Source organism: Notamacropus eugenii, chromosome 7 (genome assembly GCF_028372415.1).
Source record: "Notamacropus eugenii isolate mMacEug1 chromosome 7, mMacEug1.pri_v2, whole genome shotgun sequence".
Classification (NCBI taxonomy): domain Eukaryota; kingdom Metazoa; phylum Chordata; class Mammalia; order Diprotodontia; family Macropodidae; genus Notamacropus; species Notamacropus eugenii.
This window is the reverse complement of record NC_092878.1, coordinates 20,555,479-20,582,770: the sequence shown is the minus strand read 5'-3', so window position 1 is coordinate 20,582,770 and position 27,292 is coordinate 20,555,479. Positions and strand designations below refer to the sequence as shown.

Genomic DNA, 27,292 nt, shown 5'->3' with positions numbered 1-27,292 from the left:
ATTTCCTCCAATTTGAAGTTGATTGTTTGAACCCAAACATAAGACTTTACATTTATCTCACTTCATTTTTAATATGTTGTTCTCTAGCTTGATAAGATCTTCTTCTTTTCTGCTTCTATATTCCTGTGATCTTCCAAACTCTGTATCATATATAAATGTCATCTCTTCAGATATCCCTTTCACTGTTTGTCTGGATTTCTCCATTCTCCAACTGACTTTTTTTTTGTCATTGTAATAACACAACTTATATAAGAGGTAGCAAGGTGGTTCAGTGGATAGAGTGCCAGACTGAGAGTCAAGAAGGACTAGTATTCAAATTGAACACCTGATCCCACTCCCAGACACTTAGCTATTGACCCTGAGAGAATCATTTAACTTGTCTGTCTCAGTTTCCTCAACTGTAAAATGCAGGTATTAATAATGGAACTTATCTCTCATGGTAACTGTAAAAATCAAATAAGATAATATTTATAAAGTGCCTAGTACAGAGTATGTGCTTAATAAGTGCTGATTTTCTTTCTTCCAATCTACAATGTGTCAGAATTGTTTGTTAAGGTCACTCAAATAAATTTTTTAAGGTTTTATCATGAAGGCAGGGTTTATGAAAACTTTTCTTTTTACATTAGAATGCCAATTATGTAAGCAGGGACTGTCTCGCTTTTTTGCATTTGTATGAAAAACACCCAGCACAGTGCCTGGTACATAGGAGATACTTAACTACCTATGTTAACTGAACACTGAGCATTTAACAAGTACTTAACACTTAATTGCTTCCTGAGCCTGAACTAGTGGAAGTGTTACCCCAGACATGAATTCCCAGAAAAAACAGGGATATTGAATATTGTTTGAAAGAGAATTGAGTCACAAGTCACAAAATCCTCATCTTTACTAAAAAAAACAAAAATAATTCTTCTAAGGCAAAATGCCTCCCACATTCAGAGAAAGAACTAAAGAACTATGGAATTCCATCACAGAATGTAGCAGTCGATTCCTAACCTTTGTCCCTAACATTTATTTCCTTTAAAAATGCACCTGACTTCAAGAATTTGAACTGGGATTCTTCTACAAGGATAAAGGTGATGAGTAAGGTCATCATTTGAGAGCCATAAATCAAGTGTAACAGGAATGTATGAGATGAAATACATACAACAGAATTAAATCCTTCTTTGAGGTTTAAAAACAAGTGGGATCTCATCGTAATATATGCATTGCTTTCAATCTAGTGACTCTCTCTTGATTTAAGAAAGATTTAAGCCAAGGTGATCTGGGGTCCTTTTAATAAAAAATAAAGCCTAAAGTTCTCTTTCTCTTTGAGGTCTTTGCCTTTTGGTCTCCGAAAACAGAACAGAACAAAAAAAAAAATAATTTGAGAGCATACTCCATGGCTGACTAGAAGAAATTAATGAGGAAGGTCCAAGGACATATTTTGTGGTATTAAAAAGAAAGAACAGGACAGGGAGAAGGAGATCAGCTGAGCGGTGGCCCCATGATTGGTTGCCCGTAAGTTCTATACCAAGAGCAGATATATAACTGAGCAGAGAAGGTCAAATTCAGTCTGGGTGATCTGTCTAGACCAAAAAACTTGGAAGTGGGGTCTGAGAACTTTGTGGCTTTGTTTTGCATGCTAAAGAATATAGACAAAGTTATTTTTATCACCTTCTAGACAATTTCCCTTTCCAAACAACATTTATCAGTCAAGTTGGGCATCTAGAGTCTGCTGAGAAAATCAGTAGAAGCAACCTTCCACATGTAGGTTTGAGTTACTCCCAGGCCAGGATCTTTTGGCCCAGCAGTGAGTGAATTAGAGCGCCTAGAGACCCAAGCTGAGGCTGGGAAGTTAGCCTTGATCAATGCAGTACTGTTGGCAAGACTGTCCAGTTTTCAAACCTGTAATTATACTAAGGGCTTGGCTTGCTGCTTTCACTGTCTCAGGAGGTAAAGCATCAGACAGAACAAAGAATACAAGAAAACCCACAAATCACTTGAAGTTTCAGGTTTTGAACTCTCCCTCCCCACCTTCACTTGTTGTTTTTTTTTTTTATTTTCATTGTTTTGAAAGAAAGGAATATCCAGTTAACAGCAGAATGATCGTTGATGTTGGCTTCCTTGAAAACTAACAGAGATTTAAAAACAGTTGTTGAGTCTGATCACCCTAACCCCAGAGCTCTATGAAAACATTCCTTCAGCAACATGGTCATATTAGTTTAGTGTGAGGAGCAGGTTGTGTGTGGTTGCTTTTCCTGGGCATTTCTAAATTTAAAAAAATCCTTTAAGTGAATTCAGCATTAGTTAGTAGCCACTGAAACCAAGGTTTCATTAAAACTCATCCATCAGTACATTAGGCAGCTGCCTTCAAGTCAGTCGTTTTTATGGTGCACAGATGGACACATAACCGTTGTGCTAAATATGTGGACTTTATTGTCAATGGAAATGGAAAGAGTAAACTTTGAGATAGGGGACAAATCCCTGAGGATGATAAATGAGCCAGTTCTACCTTAAGCAAATTAGAGGAGCTTGGAATGAAATCAGTTAGATTTGTTCAGCTAAGAGAGGAGGTCTTTACAGTGTAGACACCTTTTATATATTGTCTTAGCATATATCTCCCTCACTAGTCGCCTGTCATGGATAATGGAGTGAGTTAGCTTCCATTCAAACTCTCTCCTCTCATTTCATTCTGAAAATGACACGACTTTTTAAAAATTGCACCTTAATGATGGGGTGAAAAAAGGTATGTACCAGGTCCCTGTTTCCTTCTAAGAGCACATTTCCTACCCCCTACCTCCCCTTAGCCCATTAAAAAGTCACCAGATCTTTTTTTAAAAAATGTATTGGATTTGAGGTCCTGGGGGAACCCACCAGATTTAAACTGTGAAAATAGGACTTGACTCTACTGGGGCATTTTAATCCCAAACATTCCTATTGTGTTTGATTAACTGCTCTCTAAGGGTAGACTTAACTTTAGAAAATGCAGACTTCATAAACTCCTTCTTCAAGAATGGAAAGTTACCTCTTTCACTAATATCTGTAATGACCTCCCTTAGTATTATGTTTAAATTGGTTGGGATCAGAACGTGTGCATTTGCACACGTGTGCTTTTTTTCCTCCAGAGTAAAGGAAGTTCCTAAATGTACTTTCAGATGGCACAGGGTATGGGAAACAGGGTACTTTTCTGTTTGTTATTAAAAATGTCCTCTAAACTATACATATTAAACATCTGGCCAATTAACTGCTTTTCTTTCTCTGCAAAGATAGCTCAACTCTACCAAGTCTTTGAAAACTCCTGTACCCCTTAACTTGGGAGTTTCAGCAGGGCGACTTGAACTTCAAAGAACAGGAAAGAAGAAGTCTTCCTACTTTCCTCTTTCCTGGAAATGACTGAAAAGACTTAGAGTGTTTATTTTTTTCCCTTGATTCTTTGGGCTTTCCATTTGATTCTCTCTGAAAAAAAATGGTGAGAGGGAATTTGGGGGAAATGAAATCTCATTATACATCATCCTGCCACTTTCTGAAACAAAGAAATCCCAATATATTTTTATTATTGCTTTCAGAGAATCACAGAATGTTAGAACTGGAACTCTGTATTCTCATTAGACCACAAACTTAAGAAATTTAATATTCTACAACAGTGGTTCTCAAACTTTTTGAGAACCCTATAGACTTCAAAATTATTGAAGATACCCCCAAAGAGCTTTTGTTTGTATAGGTTAGATCTATTGATATTGATCATATTTGAAATTTAAACATCTTGGTATTGGTATGAAAATAGTTTTGACCTTATGAACCCCCTTAAAAAGTTCTTGGGGACCCCCACAGGTATCTGGAACAACATTTTGAGAACCAGAGAACATATACTCACTGCCTCCCTCCCTTACCTGCCCATTTACTCCATGAATACTGGCTTCCACTAACATTCTTCTATTAGAATATTTGCTCAAAGCCAAAAGCTTCTATAAACTTGTAATTAACAAATATAATGGCCTTTTCTAATTTTTCAACCTATAACTTCCCTGTATTACCTGATAGTGTTAGCACTCTATCCTTACCTGGCTTCCATAACACAGCTCTAACTTGTTTTTCTTCCTACCTTTGTAACAACTGTTTGTCTCCTTGCTGGTGCCTCTTCTTTCTCACAGCCCCTAAATATAAGAGATCTTTACTTCACTTCAACAAACATTTATAATTCTTCAATGCTCTGTTTTTGTCATTCTCCTTTTACATACTCTTGGTGATCTCCTCCACTGCCATAACTTCAATGATTACACAAAGCTTTACATAGAAAACTACCAAATCTGTATCTCTAGGCCCAAGTTCTTGTTTATCAAGCATTTCCGTTGAAATGTCCTGCGGCTACTTTAATGTCAATCAGTCCAAAACTAAATTCATCCTATTCTCCTCCTTCTCCTGAACTTTGCTATTTCTGTTAATTGGTGTTCTAGCCAAACTATGCTTAAACCATCCCTAGCTACTCCCCTGTTCTTTTCCATATCTTTATCTTTGCCCCTTGGCATCCTGCCCCCCTTGCCCATTTTTTAAAGTCTACATCAGATGTTACCTCCTCCATAAAGTCTTTCTTGATATCCCCAACCAAGTAATAATAATTCTCATTCAGGGAAGGGAACATGCATTTATCAGCCATCTACTATGTACTAGATACTGTTCTAGGTAAATAACCTCATAGGGTAGGTGTTGTTATCATCCCCATTTTACAGCTGAGAAAACTGAGACAAATCAGCAACTTATCCATGGCCACACAGCTAGGTAGTGCCTGATGCTGAATTTGAACTCTGGCCATCCTAACTTCAGGCCCAGCACTCTGTTTGCTAAGCCAAGTAGCCTTTAAGTTATATAAATGTTTAATACTCTCAAAGAACTCTCATCACAACAACCCTAGGAAGTGGCCCTTTTTAAAGACAGGGAAACTGAGGTACAGTGAGGTTAGAAGCATCCAGTCTAACTGTTGGAGCTGTGATCGAAACTTAGGTATTTCCTGATTCCAGATCCAAGTCTTTCTCATTATGGCACAACTGCCAGAAATACCTTCCCTAATTCTAAGCTCCCCCTTTCTTCAGCTCTTAAAACCCTCATCCTTTGACTCATTTAGTTGTTACACTTTTTGCCTAGCTTATCCCCCTTTTTCTTTTGTGATAATGAAAAATTAGCATAACTCTATTATGTGGCATTGTATCAAATTCATTCTTTGATCCTCTACTGAACCTAGATCAGAGAATCATTGATTTAGAACTGGGAGAGGCCTTAGAGTCCATCTAGCTCAAACTCCTCATTTTGCAAATGAGGAAACTGAGGTAAAGATAAGCTGAGTGGCTTGCTCAGGGTCATGCAGCTAGTAAGCAACTGAGGTGGGATTTGAACCCACATCTCCCTAACTCTGAATCTCAAGCATTATCCACTTCACCACACAAACCTTGCTTCTTGCAGTCGCTACTCAATAAATACTTGTTGAATGAATTTATTAATCGATGGAAAATGACCACTGATGAAAAAAGAATCTCTTCTTTCTGAACAAGCCAATATAAGTCTTCTTCAACCCTCTACCCCTTCCCAATGCCACTCTGACACACAAACAGTGGATATATACCCATGCCTAATACAATGGCAGCTCAAACTTGGTCTTGCTTGTGTCCTGTGCCCACAGTGGGAAGGAATCCAACTTTTCAGAGAAATAATGCTAAACCCTCATATTCTGAAAAGGACAATATCTAGTTCTCACCACTTCTTAGGTCTCTGCAGGATAAAGGAGCATGAGTTTGGATCTATGGCTCTTAGTGAAATAATTCACCACAGAAAGCATTATAGACACCACAGACACCATGGGGGGAAAGGCACTTCAGCTAGCACTCCTAAACGTCCCTTAACCGTGTTCTCCTACTTAACTTTGCAATGATTACATGTTTTCCCTTTGGGCCTACTAAAGTATTTAATTGCAATTATACTCATTTACATAGCAGATGAGGCTAATTGCTGGTAGAAGTTACCAAATGTATGCTTGTATTGTGAGGGTGAAAAAAAATGCCCTACAGAAAAGAAAATGACTGTGCCTCTAATTAAGGAGTATGGAGTCAGAATGAGCTTGTTCGAAGATGTAAGTATACAAACAAGGGCTTTCAGATCTCTATAATATTCTTTAATACTTCACCTTACTCCCCAAATTCCACATAACATTTAAAAAGGCCTAAGGACAAATACAGCACCATATTCTTACTGCCAGACCAATTGGTCTCTTACCTGTAGACTGAAACAGATCTAGTTGTCTTCCTAGTCCGTGATGGATGGTGGTTTCCCAGTACCCAGGTCTTCATTTACTTGGCTGTTCCATCTCTTATTCTGGGATCATTTCTTCCTGGAGCAGGGATTGGCATCATCAAATTCACATAATGTATGGCCAGTGTTCTGCCATTTGTTATATATAATGAATACACATGCGCAGTAAGTAAAGCAAGAGCATGGAGAACTCAAGTTTGACCCATTCTTATCCCAAAGACTGCCTATTAGAGACCTGGTGTGAGCCACTCTACTGTCTCCTGGCTGATCAATTTGCTTGCTTGGTGAGAGGATAATAAGCAGCTTGGACTAGGCCCTAAAGAAACTTAAACTCTAATTTGGGAAATAAGACATGAATAAATAAAATAATCACCAATGATACAAAACAATTTGTCGTTAAGGGCTAAAATTTGTGATTTACACCTGGTCTAAATAAAAACTGACCTTGACTAGTGGTCAAATTCAAATAGAAAGGAGGATGCAATAAATCATCCATCCACAAGGATCCCTTCAAGAGCATAAAAAACCGCTTATTAATATAATCTATGTTTTATCATATTTTTAGTTATTTTGTTAAACATGTCCCAATTATATTTTAATCTGATTCGGCTTCCACTAGGGGGTTTTGTGGGATACCCCGGGCAGTGTGAATGATACCCTTGTGGTAGACAATGTGTTACAGAAATTGAAAGGCATATTAATGTGTACTGAAGTCATGAGGAAATTTCTCATGGAAAAGGTGGTCTACAAAGAAGGTCCTCGATAAATGTTCGATTCTGAATGAATAAATGAATTAAATGAAACCCCTCCACAGTCTGGATCTCACCTCCACTCTTACTGGTCTGGTAATTGTTGCCCCTAAACATCACTTCATCTCCCTACTTTTACGCCTTCATGTAATTGATTTTCTCTGTCTGAAATGTATTCTCTTATGACCTCCTCCTTGCAGAATTCCTAAATTCCTTCAAAGCACAGTTTAGGTGCTACCTTCTAAATGGAGCGTTTCCTGACAAATAGCAATAACATTTATATAGTGTTTACTATATGCCAGGTGCTTTGCCAAGATCTTTACAAGTATTATCTCATTTAATTGTCTCATTTAAGCCTCACCACAACCCACAGGTGCCATTATTATCCCAATTTTACAGGTAAGGAAACTAAGGCAAATAGAGGTTAAACACCTTGCTCAGGAAACACAGAGCTAATAAATGTCTGAGGGAGCATTTGAAGTCAGGTCTTCCTAATTCTAGGTCCAATACTCTATCTACTGGCCCACCTAGCTGCCCCACCATTCCTTCCCCACCACGCGCACACACACACACACACACACACACACACTTTAGTTATCAGCACTTTCTCACACTTGATATTACATAGTTTAACTTTGGATGCATTTTTCATTTCCTTCTTTGGCCCATAGTTCGAACGTAAGCTCCTTAAGTGTAGAGGTTATTTCATTCTTTATCTACCTGGCTCAATGCCTTGCATATAGTAAAGTAAACCCTAAATGCTTTAGTGATTGATGTCCTCCTGAGTTCATCCCTGTGCCATCCACCCACCCTACCCCCAATTACAATATAATCTCCTTAAGGGAAGAGACTGCTCTTTTTTTCGTCTTGTTTGTATATCCAAGACTTAGCACAATGTTTTACACATGGTGAAGGAATAATAAATGCTTGTTGAGCTGGGCATGGCACACATGCCTGTAATCCCTGCTACTGAGGAGACTAAGGCTGGTGGATCTCCTGAGCTCAGGAGTTTTGAGCTGCAAGAAGCAAAGAAGATTGGGTGTTTGCACTAAGTTCAGCATTAATATGGTAAATCCCTGAGATCAGGGGCCAACTGGTTGCCTAAAGAGGAGTGAACCTGCTCAGAAAAGAAAACAAATTACCCTGTGGATAAATCATACCAAGCCCATGAGTTACTCCTACATTTCTGGAGTGGGAAAAATAAGGAGATATGGTCTTGTAAAAATGAATAAATAAAAATAAATAAATGTTTGTTAAACTGAATTGCATGGATGGATGGATGGAGGGAGGGAGGGAAGGAGGGAGGGAAGGAGGGAGGGAAGGAGGGAGGGAAGGAGGGAGGGAAGGAGGGAGGGAGGGAGGGATGGATGGGTGGATGGATGAATGGATGGATGGATGGAGAAATGTATGAACTAGGACGACTGAGCTTTTATGATAGACAGACTGGGGGCAAATGGATCCTTCTCACTCAGGTGCTTAAGAACTATTGTGCCAAACTGATTCACAAGTTACTTTTTTCAATTCCTGTATTCCTATTCTGTTTCTCTCACCACCTGTCCTTAAAGTTAACTTCTCTCTTAAAAGAAAAACAAAATCTTTTCTACCCTTAAAATACCTTCGCTCTATTAATTTTCTCCTTCCTGGATGCTTTGCTATGATAATATTCCACTGTATGGTGTTCAGTTACCTATACAGGTCATTTCATGAAATGAGTTTGGCAGTCAGCCAAGCTCCTGACTCCCTATTCTCTTTGTTCGGGCAAGGGGAAAAAAAAGAGAAAGAAAGAAAAGAAAAAGAGAGAGAAGAAAAAAAAATCCTCCAAGCCACCCAAAAATACATTCCATGGATGCCACAGCCTCACCCTCCTAAGTTCGTATTCTTTTTAAATATAGACCTTTAGAAAACTAATCCCGGGTGGTAGGATGACAGGGTCATACAAGTGTCATTTTTCAAATTTGTGTGAAAAATCCATTTTGAGCCATCAGCCCCTCTTGTGTTTCACCTCATTTCTGGGGCAGTCAGGCAGTGCAATTACTAAGCTCTAGTGCCAAATGTAAACAGGACATCCTTTCAGATATGAAGGTCCAGCTGGCTAGAAAACACGCCCTCCTGTTCTGGCCATGTTCGGGAAACCAACCCAAGTCCTTTCACAGAGAGATGCAGGAGTAGGGGAAACCTGCTACCTCACGTGGGATATAAACAGAACCCATTTTTTTAAAAGGAAGAAGTCTTTTTATCCCTATTGTTTGACATATTTCTTCTGACTCTTCTTATACCACAGCAGCACCTGCAGGCTGTAAAGTAGTCAGGGGCCAGCCCTTTGCCTAGTCCTAGCAAGGTCTCCCCTACTTGTTGAGGGGAAAGTTAGAATTACAGGGTCATCAAATTTTAGATGTGGAAGGGAGCTGAGAGATGACCAAGTTCAACTCCTGAATTTTATAAATAAGGAAACTGAGGCAGAAAGACACCATGACAAGTAAGTAGTTCTGCAATCCTTAATTACTGTGCTAGGTATTACAGGGAAGAAGAAGATAGATAAGATATGGTTCATGATCTGAATGAGTTTATAATCTAGAGAGGAAAATAAGATTTAGTGACATGAAACCAACGTCAACTAGACCAGAAAGTAAATAATTATGTGACTTATGTAATGCAAACTATCTTGGTGCAGTGGAAATTGTGCTGAATTTCACTCAAAAGACCTGAATTCACTAATGACTCATATTATATTTGCATCCCACTATAGCCCCCAGATCTTTTTTCAGAGGAATGGCCATTCTAGTCATACCTTCCCCATTTGAGGTTCTTAAGTTTTGTTTTGTTTAACCCAAGCCTAAGACTTTCCTTCTTTTCCAATCAAATTTCATCTTCATAGATTTGGTACAGGAGCTTGCTTTTTTTAGATTCTTACTTGATCACCTAGGTTTTTATCCTGCCAGCTTTGTAGTGTTGACAAATTTGAGAAAATTATCTCATTTCTGGCATTGCCCAAGTTATTGATAAGGATTATGTGACCTTGGGTAGTCCCTTAAACTCTTTGTGCCTCACTTTCCTCATCTGCAAAATAAAAGGCTTGAACTAGGTAACTTCTAAGGTACCTTATGGCTCTTCTTCTATACTTACATATGTACTCCAATTATTTATATCTAGAGAGAAAGGAAGAAAGAAATGAAAGAAAGAATGAAGGAAGGAAAGAAGGGAGGGAGGGAGGGAGGGGGAGGAAGGAAGGAAAACAAGAAAGCAGGAAAGTAAGAAAGAAGGAAAGGGAAAAAGAAAAAGAAAGAAAGAAACAGAAACAAAGAGAGAGAGAGAGAGAGAGAGAGAGAGAGAGAGAGAGAGAGAGAGAGGGAAAAGATAGGATAGTCAGTTAGAAAGATAGTCAGGAAAGGCTTCATGGAGGAGGTGGAATTCTCTAAGTCATCCAACTTCTACATAGACAAAGTAGGAGAAACGACCTTAACTACTGAGGTTATGGTTTAAGAATTACTGTTTATAATACTGGTAATATTCCCTGTTTCTTTATCTATTCCTTTTTGGCTTTTCTTTGCTCATTATGCCCCTCACTTTACTACACTGACTTCTCATATTTTAGAACATTACTAATTATACATTTCCCCCTGAATTAAGTATGAGAAGCTGGTTTTTCCTTCTGAAAATATGTTTAACTGTAGAATAAGCTCATCAAAGCAACCAGGTAAATCAGATTTCCCCTTTTTCTTCTCTCACTTGCTTTCCCATAAGAATGGTAAACCCAGTGAAATGTGCTCACAGCTTTCACAGTTTTCAGCTCAACCTAATTTGTCCTCAGAGAGAAGCGAAGTGTCATTGATTGACTGATGTACCAAACTCGCAATATTTCCCATTTACTTTGCCAAAATATAAATAGATCAATAGATAGATGGTTACTCATTTTAGGAGATTAGAAGTTTGGCAAATTAATTGATTCTGGCAGAATCTAAACAAGTTTCTATAGTAGATAATAACCTCCTTGAGGGCGAGGATTATAGCCCTAGACTTTACCAAATGACTTACACGTAGGTAAGGTATTCAATAAAACACTTACTAAATTAATAAATTAGCTAAATCTTGGGCAAGCCAAACTAATGTTCCAGTACAGATGAATCAAAGCTCCAAAAGGTGATATAGAAAATTTGGTAGCTTTAGAGACATAGAAGACCTAGGCTCAGTACCCATGTGTGGTGATATCTATATGCCCTTGGGCAACTCACTTAACCTCCCTATGCCTGCCGCAGTTTCCTCACATGTAAAATAAGGTACTTAGATTAGATGCCCTCTTAGTTTCTATGTAACTTTAAATCTATGATCCTTCTTTTTTATGTCTTAGTTGGAGTTCATCACTCACCTCCTAGTGTCTTGGCTCATCATATCACTTTCACTTTAAAAGAGATTTTAAAAAAGAAATGATTATCCCCAGTTTTCCAGGTGGCAATATTTATATGATTTAATATGGTTGTTTGCTTTTTGAAAGCTATAATGTACACATATGATGCTTATATTATAACACAGAGTAATGGTTGAAAATAAATAAAATATTCACAAACCAAATCTGATTTTATGAGGAGTTTTTTAAATAAACCTGAAAATGAGAATAAATCGGCATTAGTTGAAGCTAATTTCATAGGCATACTAGCATCTTAGCTTTGAAGAATTCAATTTAATTCAATTCAGCAAAGAACTGTTGTAGACCTTGGAGAAAGGTAGAAAGTCCCTTCCAGCTAGGTCAGTGGTCAGATAAAGATAAAGAAGTCTCTAAGGATTCAGCGACTTTCTAATAATGCCCTAAACCTGGCTGTAGAAGTACAAGAAACGAGGCCTTGAGCAGCTTGGTTCTTGAGACCCTGGAGAACAACCAATTACACTTTCTCGTAGGAAAGTTTTATAGAAAACCTATCTCTTCACCACCACTGCTCACCTGTGTTAAGCAAAACTACAAACTCAGAGGCATCTCTTCAGTGATTCCTCTCACCTCTCATGGGGATTCCAAGGATTCCTAGAAAGAATGAACCTTGGAGGTCATTTTGTCCAGCTCCTTCATTTTTCTAGCTGTGTGACCCTGGACAAAATATTTAATCTCTCGGGACCTCGGCCAGCTCCCTAAAACTACATTGCTGCAGAGCAGATACGGTGCTCTTTTTTTGATGGAGGGAGTTTCCTCAGTAGAGTCCTCACATCAATAGAATCACAGCTGTGGTCCCCACCAAAAGTCTAAAGAGTAAGGGGTAGATTCAGCATTTGAACTTAGGACCTCCAAATCGAAAACCTATGCCCTTTCCACAGGATCGCAGATTTACAGATAGAAGAAACCTTGAAGGTTATTATGTCCAAGAGCTTCATTTTACAAATAAGGAAAATAAGACTTAGAAATATAAAGAGATTTGCTCAGTCACATAAGTTGCTGAGGCAAGATTGGAACCTGTCTTTCTGACCATAGGTCCATCATTCAATTTGTTATATCACACTGCCTTCATTACACCCCACAGTCCAATATCTTTATGCCTACCCCAACTTTCCAGGATCTCCACTTTGGCCTCCCTAAGAGGTGTCTCATCCTCCAGACTTTCCTTTCTCCCTTCTCTACTAACAAAATTTACCTGTGCTAGGTATTTTTCTCTCAGGACTCAGAGAAACTAAGCTTTAGTAATATTTCAGTAGATCCTAATGGATTAAAACATTATTCCCTTTATGCCATCTTATTCATATTCAAGTAATTCAATAAGCGTTTATTGAGCACTTACTCTATGTATAACTCTAGGATAGCCACTAAATACAAAGAAAAAAATGCCAGCACTTCTCTCAAGGAATTTGTACTACGAGGAAAATGACATAGATACAGATAAGTATAATGTAAGGTACAGTGTAATAGTATCAAAGGATTTTCTATGTTTATTGTTTTTTAGTTGTGTTTCTAATCAATCTACTTATTTTTTCTCACTTTTTTTAGTAAAAATATTTAGACACATACATTTTCCCTTAAGAACTTGTTTCCTTCAAATGTTATGTTTTATTATTGTCATTTTCTTTGATGAAATTATCTACTGTTTTTATGACTTATTCTTTGATTTCCCAATTTCTTCATATTAAACTATTGAATTTCCAATTTATTTTAATCCTTTCTTCAATGGCCCATTATTGAACATAATTTTATAGTACTATGGCCAGTAAAGAATGTGTTTAGTATTTCTATTTTCTTCATTTGTCAATGTGACCAGTTTTTGTAAACGTGCCATGCAGAACTGAAAAAAATGTATAGATTTATTATTTTCACTAGCTAATTGCCAAAGATGTATCGTATCTAGTTTTTCTAGAGTTCTCTTCAGGTCTTGAATTTATATTTTGCTTAATTTTTTTTGTCAGATTTGTCTAGGTTTGAAAATGATACATTGAGATCTCTACATATTATATAATTCTGCTATTTCTCCTCCCTATAACTCATTTAGCCTTTCCTTTAAGTATTTAGATGATATGACATTCAAAACTTTTCAACATAACAGAATTTCCCTATTTACCTCTTTTAGTCATCTATTTTTGCTATTTCTTTATCTGAAATTGTGATTTCTACCCTCTGTTCTTTTTGAGGTCAGCTGAAACGTAACAGATTTTGTTGTAACATCTTACATAACTGAGTGAATTTTTATGTGTTCAATGTGTTTCCTATTTTTGATTTCTAGAATTTCTATTCTAGCTTTGAATTGTCTTTTTTAAATTGGTTGACTTTCTGACTAGATAGGTACAAATAAAAGATCCCAGAGAAGTACAGTAGAAAAAAATATAGGATTAAGGAGAAAAACATTTTCAGCTGGGAAGGTCAAAGAAGCCTTCCATGAAGAAGATGGACCTTAGCTATTTCTTAAAGAAAGAGGACTTCAGTGATGAAAAATGAAAAGGAAATGTATTCCATGATCCAATGCACAGAGGTGGGAGATAGCAGCTGTAATTCTAGGAACAGCTGGTAATCCAGGAGTCTTTCTAAAATGTAGAATAAATGAAGGGGAGGAATATGAAAAAAAATAAAGAACAATGCTAGAGTATTGAAAGCCTCAGGTGCCAGATTAAGTAGTTTATGTTTTATTGCAAAAATACTAGGGAGCTATGGAAAGTTTTTGAGCAAGAGAATGATTTGGTCAAACCTGTGCTTTAGGAAGATTATTTTGGTAATTTTGATTTTGTGAAGGATAGATTGGAGTGGTGAGATGTTGGAAGTAGAATAACCTTTCACTTTCCCTCATGTCATACCACATAAATAGCCATCTACTCTTTCCTAATATAGCACTAGTCTGAATCTGTCAAATCATTCCAGATCCTCCACATTCCCCAAGAAACAAAATCTTCCTGGTCATTTGCCAGACTTTTCATATACCCCATATATATGCATGTTTATATATACATATATATATGCATGTTTATGCCAAGATAATCTTTTTTATTCTAACATCTGGCTTTCTATAAGACCTTGCAGTGGTACATTTATAACTTAGACATGTCCGTCTGGCTCAACTCTCAATTTGCATTAAGGTATAGTGAAAGTCACTTGTGAAATTCTCCTCTCTCCATTTCCTCTTTCATTGGAGGGGTTTGGCATTGGCCTATTATTTTCTGAGCCCTTTTGTGACAACCAATCCTTGGAAAACACTGTGAGAACCACCAGGAAAAATCCCATCAAAGGCATAAACTTCTGGATTGGATCCAGAAATCTGGCTTTTGAGTTTTGGTTCCACCACCAAATAGCTATGTGACCCAGAGCAAATTGAAGCAGGTAGGTGATGCAGGGGATAAAGCACAGGACTTGGAGTGAGGAGGACCTGAGTCCAAAGCCTGCCCTCAGTCATCTACTACCTGCATGACCAGGGGCAAATCAGAGCTTCTTACTTTCTTCTTATATAAAATTAGGGGGTTTAGCATCAGTCGCCTCTAAAAGCCATCACAAACCATAAATATGTGATTTTATAAATTACTCTGGACTCCTAGGTAATACAGTGGATATTGCAGTTGGCTGGGAACCAAGAAGACTAATCTTTCTGAGTTCAAATCTGGCCTCAGATCCATCCTAGCTGTGTGACTCTGGGCAAGTCACTGTTTATCTTCAGTTTCCTCATCTCCAAAAGGCGTTGGAGAAAGAAATGCCAAATCACCCCAGTATCTTTGCCAAGAAAACCTCAAATTGGGTCATTAAGAGTCAGACACACGACTGTCAGATGTCAGACACATGACATTCAGAAATAACTGAACAATAACAGATCACTTCACTTCTCTGAGGCTTAATCTCCCTGTATATAAAATAAGGAAGTTGGACTAAATCAGGGTGCGATCTCAAGTCCACATGTTGCCCTCTAGGTCCTCAAGGGTAGCCCTTTGACTGAATCCAAACTTCACAGAGCAAATCCCCTTGATAAAAGGATTTGTTCTGTAAAACTTGGACTCAGTCAAAAGGCTGCACCCAAGGACCTAGATGGCCACATGTGCCCTCAAATCCACAGGTTCCCCATCTGTGATGTAGATTATCATTAAGGTCCATTCCAGCTTGAAAATTCTACAAACTATGTTTAGGGTTTGTTTTTTTTTTTTAATTTCAGTAATGCTATGAGAACCTCATGGGTGATATTTGTTTGACAGAGATACAGAAAAACTAACAACCAGTTACTGACATTTTTATGTAAAACTCTGTTGACACAGATGAACTTCATAAACAAGTCTTTGAAAATGTGTGTCTCAGCGAACCCATCTGAACACCTGAATAATGATCATGGGGGCCGGAGGGTGGAGGGTTTGTCTGATTGCCAAGTTGTTTATTGTCTCGAAACTCAATCAAACTGTAGTCTGGGAATTTACCCCACAGCACCTTCAGGACTGACATTTGCATGTCTCTACCCTCAGTGAATTTCCAGAAATCCGAATACCTTGTTGGCAAACAAGCATCCTTTGTTATTTTTAGGGGGGATCTTAGATCTCACTGAAGGGACACTGTAAGACAAAACTTCAAAGCCCAGGAGGCAACTGATGAGAAACGAAGATAAGTTCTAAGCTAAGGGAAGCAGAGCTGGCTTGTGAAATGTTCTGTGCCTCTAAACACGGAGGGTTTTCCCAGCCAACAGAAGGCACACTAGGTCAGCTATTTGACTGCACAATGACCCTCTCACACTACGTGGATGCCTTTTCAAATGTATATTGTTCCAAGAGAAAGCATCTCAAGAGACCGGAGTTTGCTGGAAGTAACGCTGTGTTACTGGGAAATGCCCCTGCATTGACACGAGTCCCTTCTGGCAGCATTACCTTCTGGAGAATCCCAGAAACTGTATAGTTAGAAATATCTTTGGATGTTCTGGAAACACTTCCAAGTGCCTACTGCTCATCTCTAAGACTGCGATAAATCTTTTTTATTGCTAATTCCTGTTCATATTAAAGGAATTTAATTCTGAGGAGAATGCTATTAGATGTTCACAGCAAAAAATGAGCATAGAAATTTAACACCTAGTCTGGTTTTCCCAGTTTGGGGTCCTAAAATCGATTCTGTTGAACCCAGACAAACTGTGGACAATCTACATTTCCAGAATCTCTTCTCTAGGGGCAAGATTTTTCTCTTGGTGATATTCTAAGGGAGAAGCATTTCCCAATTCCAAGCCTCCATCGCTTTGTAAGTCATGTTTTATGAGACAAGACATGAAACTAGCATTCGTCACAGCTGTCTAAGGAGGAAGTGTGTACAGGGAATGCGTAGAGGCAGGGAGCGGCAGGGATGTTTTTTTCCTCTGTTCATCCAAATCAACTTTTTTCCACAGACATTGAAATTGCATTTAGATTCATTCATCTGACCTATCATTTTTTAAATACATGGTTATTTTAAAAGAACAAAGAAATATATACACAGCTAAGTTGTACAGTAATAATGAACATAACCCTTGCAAAAATTGGGAAGAGCTAGAGAAAAAAGTGGAGAAATTCAGAGTGAAAATCAAATGAATAAAATACTCCCTTCCCCAATTTAATTTTTTTTCTGAAATTTCAAGGGAAAGCTTTCACCACCATGCTTTCTTTGCCTTCTTCCTTTGTTCCTGAGGACCTCTTTTCTCATTGATGAGTTCTCAGAACCTCTTTTTAAGGAAGGACCCAAACCAGCTATCCTTGATTCACCATATTTCAACATGGGCATCTCCACACTCCTTGTTTTTCAGTCTTCCTCATTAGAATGAAAGATACTTGAGGGCAGGGGCTTTTTCATTTTGCTTGTCTTTGTATCTCCAGCACTTAGCACACAATGCTTGGCACATATGTGCTTTAAAAAATGCCTATTGACTTGACTTCCAGAAAATAAAAAAAAAATCTCTCATGTTTTTCATTATTTTCCTCCCCAGGTCTTCCCATCTCAAACATACTTTATTAACAAACATATGATATTTGGTAACTTAGTAGACTTGAAAAAGTTTTCTTGCAGCGATTCCAAAGACAGCATTTATCATTTAGACAAAAAAAAATAGCTTCAGTTTGAGAAGCCCAGTAAGAAATAGAAACAGAGAGATAGATCCTGACTGAGGCAAAATTGGAAATGTTTTTGACTATGGCAAAAACAATTGGGTGCAGTGATCTTGCCGAACAAGTCTGTGGGTCTAATCATGCCTACGTAGATGGGATGATTTGACTCTTGTTACTACAGGAATGATGGGAGAAGGTGCATCCACAGAGGAAATGCACTGAAAGAGCATCCCAAAAGTGGCACCCCACACTTCATGAACCTGAGAAAAAGCATGAAGCATGGCAAAAATATGGTGGCCAATGAAGGGAGGAATGTTATAGAGGCAAGATATTTCCACTTCCAACTTCCTTCCTTGTCCCCTCCATGGTGATACCATGGACCGAAATCTTATTTATTTTGTGCTATTTACAGCTATTTAAGCAGAACTTCCCAGTCAGGTTTTTCAGGTATTTTCTCTGTCCTAGAGATGAACTTATAGTTTCAGATCAGCCCTGAGTTTGAGGGAAGGAGGGACAAACTTCTCCTGTGCTTACTCCTCAACCCTTTGTATCATTTCCAATTAAAATAGCAAACTTGTCAAAGCACTTAGGTCTTTCAATGATGAGCATTAAAAACCCGCACATAGCTAGATCTCTTTTTATGTATGCTTTTTCTAACCAAATTTAGCTGCAAGGGGATATAAAAGACAAATGTGTTGACAAATGACAAGATGTTACTCACTGTAAAAAAAATATTATTGCATGCACACAATTTCCTGTAATGCATACATTGACTACAACTTTTGTTTGATGTGAATTACATGTTAAGAGAAGCATTTTGTCCCTCTTCAGCTCTGGATATTCCTCACATAGTGGCTTTAGTCATACTGTCCCACCCCCAATCATCGCCTCAAAATTGGAATTTGTCCTGTTACAATAAAAGCACATATTCAAAAATGAATTTTGTTTGGAGCAAGTTGGGAGACCTGCAAAAATCCTAGAGGAGGTACATTGTAAAGATGAAATGACTGCCGATTTCTATTGGAAGGACTCATCTTCAACAATAGTGTTGATATGGATTGAGTTATATGAATAAAATACTTACCTTTTATCCAAGTCAAACTATTTAATGCTAACTCTAATAATAAAGAAAGCATTTATTAGCATTCGTGAAAGACTTGGAAACCAAAAAATGATGTTGTTGTGTTTGTCCTTCATTCTCCAAGAGTTCCATGACATCAAGATGATGACATGACTTGCAGGTGACTTTGATTTGAGTGAGGGAGGGCTGTGCAAGGTCCCCAACCTCACTTTCTTCTCCTGAGCCATCTGGGTCCAGTGGTCTGATATTCATCAGGATGACTGGAGATGGCCCAGGATGCAAGGTGAGACCCTGGCCCTTTCATGCTAAGGTCTTATCACATTCTCACTTTGAGTGAGATACTGCCACTCAATGAATAGACTTCTTTAAATAGTTACTCAAGGGGTGGCCCTTTAATAAAAAAAAAATCAAACTAGGAGGGGAAGACCCTCAGGGTTCCTGGGAAAAGAGAAACAGTTACTATATTTAGGGAGCCTCTCAGAAAAAAATCATTAATTCAAGCAAATGAGGTATTGTGCAACTGAGTCATAGCTAACTGGTCTGAACCCATCAGTTTTCCCAGCTCAAAAACCTTCAGTAATACTTCACCACCTAGTAAATAAAAGCTCATTAGGCATTACATTCAAAGCCTTCCATAATCTGACTCTGATTTCCTTTTCATTATTCCCCTTTGCACACTCTCTATTGTAGAAAAATTGTTCTCCATTCTCATCTTACCTTGTCCTGTCTCCATACATTTGCACATACTACCCCATATGCTTCAAAAAAGGTACCACACCACCAACACCAATTCATCTCTTCTACTGACATAAAAAATGTGAATTTTAGCTACGTGTGGCCATATTTTGTATGTAACTACATGCACATGTGAGTCTCTGGACTCTTCCATGGTATGCTATCCATAAGCAAAAGAAAAAAAATGTTGAGAACTATTGTTCTTAAATATTAAAAGGAGCTTACATTGGAAATAACAGATATTTTCTATTGACATACTTCTTTTCTCCATAGACTATACATGAACGTACCTAGTATCAAAATTTACCCTTTTCTATTCATGCTAGTACATACTTCTAAGCTCTTTTTTGACTACACTGAACAAACCTCTTAATTCAAGGGTCATACTAAATGTTTCTAATAACAACAACATCTGGAATTTATATATAACTTTTCTTCCCCAACCTTAAAGCACTGAAGTTAAATAACTCCTGATAGAAACCTTGAGATTCAATGATTAAGGCAGCTGTGACTGGGTCCCAGCTACAAACGTTAGGTCCAAAGAGCCACCATGTTTTTGAATGCTAAACAATCCAGGATGACAAGCCGTGGGTAGTGCTTTTTTGTTGGGCTTTATAGTTCTGTCACACAGACGGCATCAGGCCTGGGGCTAGGACTGTGAACACATTTCTTATCCTGCTTGGTTCAAATAGCTCTGCCAAAATAGCTCCAGCCAACGGTTATTTCGGCCTCTCCTAACGTTAATCACGGTTGCCATGGTGGTCTATGTTATGTCTGGAAATGGAATGACGATGAAGCCCACTGTAGATTAGACAAGGTATGGGGCAGACACAACACTTAGCTAGATCTCTATTTAAAGCCATTGGTATGGGTAAACCCTTACCGTGTCTGGCAGAAAGGCAGGTCCACTGAATCTGCCTACAGCAAAATTCAAAGACAGGCCAAGGGCTGAATTTGGAAACGTTTCCCAGCATAAAAGAAATCTGTGCACTTCTTTGTGTAGCCTTGCTTTTCAAAGGTCAATATTGGCTTCCCAAGTACAATATGTTATCCAATTAACTGACCTGGAACCCAAGGCTACCCGCATTTTAACAGGACAACATTTTGTGTCCCAACTCTTCAGAGTGGGGAGTCTATTAAGATCCAGACACTTCCTGATCTCCTCACTAAACGAGTCTGCTGAATCCTGTCCTCAGAGGAGTCACTCATAAGCAGAGCCCCTCACTTTTGATTTCTCCCAGTACCGAAATGCAACATGTCCAGTCCTTTCAGAGGGAACAGGAAGAGAATGCTAAATTTGTGGTTGTTGTAGGGTTTTTTCCCATACCAGTTAGCTACTACCCCCTGTCTCTGCCTCCCTTTATTTCTTCCTCTTTTGCTCATACAGTTCTTTGTTGGTCTCTGGCCCTGGTTATGACAATTGATTGACATCGTTGGCAATTCCCCTGGTATCTGCTTAGGCAGAATGCCCCTGCAAGACTCAGATACAAAACAAAGAACAGAAAACAGTGTAGAAAGGAAGACTGAAGAAAATGGAACAAGGAGAAAAACAATATTGTGTGGTGAAAATATTTTTTAAACTTCTTTCTAAAAGGGAGTAGTCCCTCCAACATGTTAAGAGAATGCATAAATTCCCCACCATTCTTTATCTTGTCTACTTTTTCCCTCTCCTTTTACCAGGGGGAGGGAATGCAGAATTAGAGGGCAAAGGGGAGTTGGATAAGGGATTTAATTTCTTCATCTACCTCCCTCTTCCCTGTATATTTTTTTCCTGAGTCATAAACATTTAGCTGGGAAGGATTCTCTGCATTTTTGCCTCCTAGCCCCTCACTTATTGCATTTGTTTCCAAAGCCTATAAAAAGTACAGTAAACATACAAATGACTGTTCAAGGTCTTATGCTGAAGGTGGGGCAAAGGATAGAAAGGAAGGAAAGAAGAAAGCATTTATTAAGCACATATTATGTGCCAGATACTGTGCTAAGTTCTTTACAAATATTAATTCACTCAATCCTCACAAGTCTGGGAGATATATGATATTATTATGATCATTTTACAGTTGAGAAAATTGAGGCAGAGAACAAGTGACTTGCCAAGGGTCACACAGCTAATGAGTGTCCAAGGTGGGATTTAAAATCCAGGTCTTCTTGAGTCCAAGCCTAGTGGTCTATCCACTTTCTAGCTGCTTCTAAACAACCTGAGACAGAACTGGAAAGCAGCCATAATTTGTCCACAATTCCTCCCAAGATCCTTTTTCAGGATCTCTCTTCCAACTAGGATGGCACTTCCTTCTAAGCACCTAGTCCTTCTTACCTAGAACGACCCACTGGAGCACTCCACTCAAAGATCCCAATCCCAGGAATTGCTCTGTGTTGTAGATAGACTTCTCTACAAACCCCCAATCAAAGTGTAAATGGTGTCCGTCATTCTCCAGAGTAATATTCTCCCAGATCTGTCAAATTGGAATGTGTCAAATAGTCATTCATCTTAAGGTGCTAATAGTTTAATGTATTTCCCCTCTCAGAAGTATCTTCCCTGGGCTGTTTCCTCACCTAAAGGAGGAACCTCTAAGTTAATAGACTCAATGGTCCTCATATTTGAGAGTTCTCATATGGAAAAAATTATCAGTGAATATTTTGTCCACATGTAGACCAGGTATTAGGGATGGTGACAAGATGCTGACTCATTTAGAGATTTTACAGAGAAAAAAGAGACATGAGAAACCAAAGAAGATCAAATAAGACAAAGGGGTATCAAGCATTAGCTATTCCAGTGTCAAACTAGTACACACTGTGTTTTACTTCTATTTCTACCTATAAACTCTAAAGATCTTTAAGTAGGCTGAGATAACCCATGGCCCATGGAATGTCACCTACAGATCATATAGGTCTTCAAGAACGAGATATAGAGGACAAAAGCCCCTGAGTTTAAATCCTGACTCTGCTACTGACACTTAACTTTTCAGGTCCTCAATTTACGCATCAATAAAAAAGATGAAATTGAAATAAGTGATCTCTAACATCCATCTGCCCCTAAATATTATGATTCTATGGTCTCCAAGCCAATCATTCAATCAATCAATCAATCAGCATTCATTAAATGCCTACTCTGTAGAGAGCACAGTATTAGGACAGGCCCTTAGGGAAACATCAAAGGAAAAAGCAGGTGCGTTACAGTCCCCAGGCAGCTGATAGTCTAGTAAATAGGATAATAGTATGCCACTGCAGTTTGCTATAATACAAAGTACTTCATGATGCATGCCTTAAATAGTTATACCACAAGTATCCTCTGAGATCTTAAGGGACAGGTTATTACAAACCAGATAACTCAGGGAAGTTTTTTTGAAGGAGGTTATGTTTGAACTAAGTGGACAGAAGTTCTAAAGGAATGAGAGAACAAAAACCGTTGTCTGGAAAGCCCAAAGAGGAAGAAAATCAGACCTGTTTTTGACTAAATTCATAATATAAAACATCCAAATAATTCTGACAAAATAAGGTTGCCACCACTACACTACCATTCCGAGAAGGTCCATTTAGTTACCTATACGTCATATACCGATAGTACCAATGTAGTACACTGGCCAAAATGGGTCAGTTTGTTGTTCAGCATTTCAGTCATGTCTGGCTCTTAATGAACCAATTGAGGTTTTCTTGGCAAAGCTACTAAAGTGATTTTGCCATTTCCTTCTCCAGCTCATTTGACAGATGGGGAAACTGAGGCAAATGGGGTTAAGTAACTTGTCCAGGGTCACACAGTAAGTGTCTAAGGCTGGATTTGAACTCAGAAGGGTGAGGCTTCCTGATTTCAGGCCAGCACTCTATCCACTGTACCACCTAGTTGCTCCAGATGTTAATTATTACAGAATAAAAACAACAAATTATTTATATAACCATGAAATACTAAAATATAATTTAATGGCTAGGATGTGGGAAAATTCTATAGTACCCAACTATGTAGATATCTATGAAATCCTAAAACCTAAGATTTAGATAAAAATCTTTTGGAAAATATCTAATCCAACATCTACATTTTTACAGATGAGGAAACTGAGGCTCAAAGAACTTGAGTGACTCATCCAAAGCTCTGGCCTAAGCCCAGATTTTCAGACTCCAAAACCGGTGTCCTTTCCAAGTTTCTGAGTGATCCAAAACAGCCATGAGAAACTAAGCACTTGCAAATTCAGAGAGCAGATGGAATCACAGATTTAAAGGTAGAAGGGACCTCAGAGGCTATCTAGCCTAACTCTTTCATTTTACAAATGAGGAAGCTGAAGACTATAGAGGTTAAATGATGATCCAAGAACACAAAGATAATGTCAAAGAGGGAATCTGAACTCAGGTCCTCTGACTCTAGGTGCAGTGGAGAGAGTACCAGGCCTGGAGTCAGGAAGACTCATTTTCCTGAGAGCTATGTGACCCTGGCAAGTCACTTAATCCTGTTTGTCTCAGTTTCCTCCTCTACAAATGAACCGGAGAAGGAAATGACAAACCAAGCCATTATCTTTTCCAAAAACAAGCAACCACAACAAAAAACAAATACGGTTGCAAAGACTCAGACGTGAGTGAACACATCAACAACTGACAACAACAACCTGTGCTTCTAATTTTTTTAGTTCTTTCCACTGTAACTTGCCACCTAAACCATTTTTCAAAATAAGTGTGTCAACTTGTTCCAAATATGTTAGTTACTATGCTTCAATTTGACAGGTTATAAAGAAGACAGATAAATTATCTAATTAATCATGCCTAAGAGACCGAAGATAGAACAGAGAGAAGTTAAAACATACAGGCCACCATTGTATTGGGCAAACTGAAGAGTCTCATGGAAAAAAAGGTGAAGAACAGCCGAGCGTGTCAAATTAAATGAGAGATCCTCATTAGTTAACCGACTACAGATTAGAAGAATGACTTCTAGGATCATGAAAAAGATTTTTGGCCCTTATTATCTTTTTAAGCTAGGAAACTTACTTCCATACGTAGTGTGTGGTTCATTACCAGACCCCTGGGTTCACAAAGTCCTGATTTATCTTCCAGGCTTCTGAGAAATCTGGTTGACTTTTTGTACCCACCCAGGATTTCTCCAGAGACTCATTTCTGAAAGGACCCTCAGCTGCTATACAAATCTTTGGGTTAATAAAACATTGAATATTAGGCAGGCTTTATTTAACCCAACAGAAAAAAGCAAAGAACTCCTGGGTTCATAAAAACTTTAGAAAAATTATCTTTTATTCTCCAATGGCCTTCCATCTTACCCAAGGACCTACATAGTCCTCTAAATTTACTTGCTACTTTGGGTGTGGCTGTCTTCAAAAGGAAGAACTTGGGGTTTTGAGGTAGTTGAGTGACAGCTCCCTCCTGATAGGCCACTGATCCCTAGACTATTAAGGACTATACAGTCCTTAAAACTTATAACACTACCTTAGAAATCTTCTCCCCTATCATACAAACAAGTCAGGATGAATAGGAGGCTCAGTAATCCTTGAATCTGTTGGGTTTCAGTTTCCCCATAGACCTTTACATTCCAAATATATCACTATACCAGGTAAGAAATAGGTCTATATTTTTTCTTAATATCATAGCTCCCTGCTGAGTCAATCCTTTGTCCCCTTCATGTCTCAGGTGATGATCCTTTTTCTCCTTCAAAGTCTCTGTATGACAACAATTCCTCTCCTTCCACATCTCTAATGGAAAATAGACATCTATCATCAGGCCCAAAGTTGAAATCTTTCCAGTTTGATAGAACTTGCCAGGGTTTCTATCACATGGCCAATGTTTTAGGGAAGCCAAAGTCACCTCTGCATTATGATGAGGCATCACAAAAGAATTTTAGTAGAAGCCACAAGGTTCTTAAGACATAGAAAAGGATAGGTCATTATGTCCATTTTCTCATCAAGAAGATTTAGGTTGAGAAAGGAATTCTTTAACCAAGGTGATATAGCAAGTGAATTGTGGAATTAGAAACAGAACCCAGGCTCTCTGATTCCTTATTCAGCGCTTTTACCATTAGAAAATACAAAGTCCAGAGGAAATTCTAAACTCAGCCACATTTTGTCCTGACGACCCTCTTGTCCCAAGTTCAAATCCACCCACCTAAAAACCTTTCCAGAGTCACCTGGTTTTTAGTTGTTGAATCAGCTAGAGAAATGGTCTCTAAGTAAAATGGTCTGACCATATTATAGATCAGCAAATATCAATGAAATGTATAATAATTAATTCCTTAGTAATAAAGAAGCATGGAAGGAGCCCAAATGATATGTACATGCTTACTCACATACCAGTGGGGCTTCATGAAAAGTATACAATGCATTTAGAGTCAGAGAATGTGAGCATGAACCCCAACTCTGCTATCTACTACCTATGTGTCCTTGGACAAATGACAACCTCTCTGAGAAACAATTTCCTAATCTATAAAATGAGGGGTTGGATTAGATGACCTCTGAGATCCCTCTATAGCTCTATATCTATGATTCTACGATCCTAAAAGGTGTAGCAGTGACATTGTCCACAAGATAACATTTTTTTGTGTATTCCTGTTGGGAGAAAAATACAGGCTGAAGGGATAAAGCAAGAGTATGTAACAATGCAATAAACCACAGAACATTAGAGTAGGAAGGGGCATGGGGAGGGATCTTGTAGTTCAATGCCGACATTTAAAGATGAGGAAACTGAGGCCCTTAAGCCTTGGGTAATAAATCTTGTTCTTTATGCCAGCTGGTTAGGCCTGAATATCTAATCAACTCCCTACCTTGTGTTTTTGTCTGGGGAGGATCAAGCCTATGCTAATAGATTAGAACTGCTGACTCTGTGTCTTTGGGGAGGGAAAAGAGTGAGGTTTGAAAAGAAAAAGGATTGAATGTAAAGGAACAGGGATGCTTTTATCATAAATGTGTTTTCTGGGACAGCACAAACCCAGCCAACTATTTCAAGTCGATGTCTCTAAGCCAACTTTAAGATGCTTCCTTGAGAGAAAGGGAAGAAAAAAGAGAGAAAAATGTATATTCAGTGTCTTACTGATTTTTGATTCTGGAATGATCAGGTCTGGGATCTAATTTGATGAACATTGAGTTCTTGCTTCTCAGAGTGCAAGATACCATGAGACATTTGGAGGAAGCAGAAGGAATAAAGCCATGATTTCTCCCTTAGATTTATCACTGATGTAGAGACAGATATGCATACACAGGATATGGTTTAACTGTACAAAAAAATGTAGTACAATGGAAAGAGTTCTGGATACAAAGTTAGAGGATCTGAGTTCAAATTCTGAATTTGCCACTTAATAACATGACCTTTGGAAAGTCGTTTCACTCTTTAGGTTTCCATTTCTTCATCTGTTAAATACTCTTCTTGAACTAGATGATGTCTGAAGTCCCTCACAACTCTGACTGATGATCCTATGCTCCTATGATGAGCAAATGTAAACAAATAAATGGCAAGATCTTTACTATGTAGTAAATTCAGAGAACAGAGAGGTTCTGGTTAATACAGTGTGATGAAAGGGTAAAAAGCTTTTGGTTTCAACCCCTCCTCTGGAATGCAACATTCAAGGCCACAGATATCTATTAAGTATCTATTAGGACAAAGTACATGATAGGTATTAGGGATACAATGACAAAAATTTCTATAGTTTAATCATACCTTTTCTGCCCCTGTTAGTATAGGAATTTTTTAAAAATATTTTTGGTCAAGACCTGTCATTTCATTAATGTAGGGCACATCCTCTCCCCCTTCTACCAACAGAGATCCACTAGGACCAAGGCCAGCTCTCAGGCCTCTATCCTACACTGCTTCTTCATACATGTAGAGAAGGAAGAAGTAAATAAGCATTTCTCTAGTGTCTATTATGGGACAGCATTGTTGTTCCAAGCACTTTATAAATATTATCTCATTTAATCCCCACAATAATCCTGTGAAGTAGGTGCTGTTATCACCCATATTTTACAGTTAAAGAAATTGGGGCTGACTAAGG

The 27,292-nt window shown here is 38.3% G+C and overlaps 1 long non-coding RNA gene across 5 annotated transcripts in view; it reads right to left on the bottom strand.

The window, feature by feature from the left end:
- LOC140513475 (uncharacterized) overlaps positions 1 to 27,292 on the bottom strand; it is a 183,875-nt gene that overhangs the window by 87,506 nt on the left and 69,077 nt on the right. For 3 of the 5 annotated variants that reach the window (XR_011970193.1, XR_011970191.1, XR_011970194.1), the window contains 2 exons: positions 6,244 to 6,358; positions 4,085 to 4,136 (listed from right to left, as the gene is read on the bottom strand). This is a non-coding gene — a long non-coding RNA (uncharacterized lncRNA). Of the gene's footprint in view, positions 1 to 2,403; positions 3,439 to 4,084; positions 4,137 to 6,243; positions 6,359 to 27,292 lie in introns of those variants that run through there. The other 2 variants (XR_011970192.1, XR_011970195.1) reach the window with 2 other exon arrangements.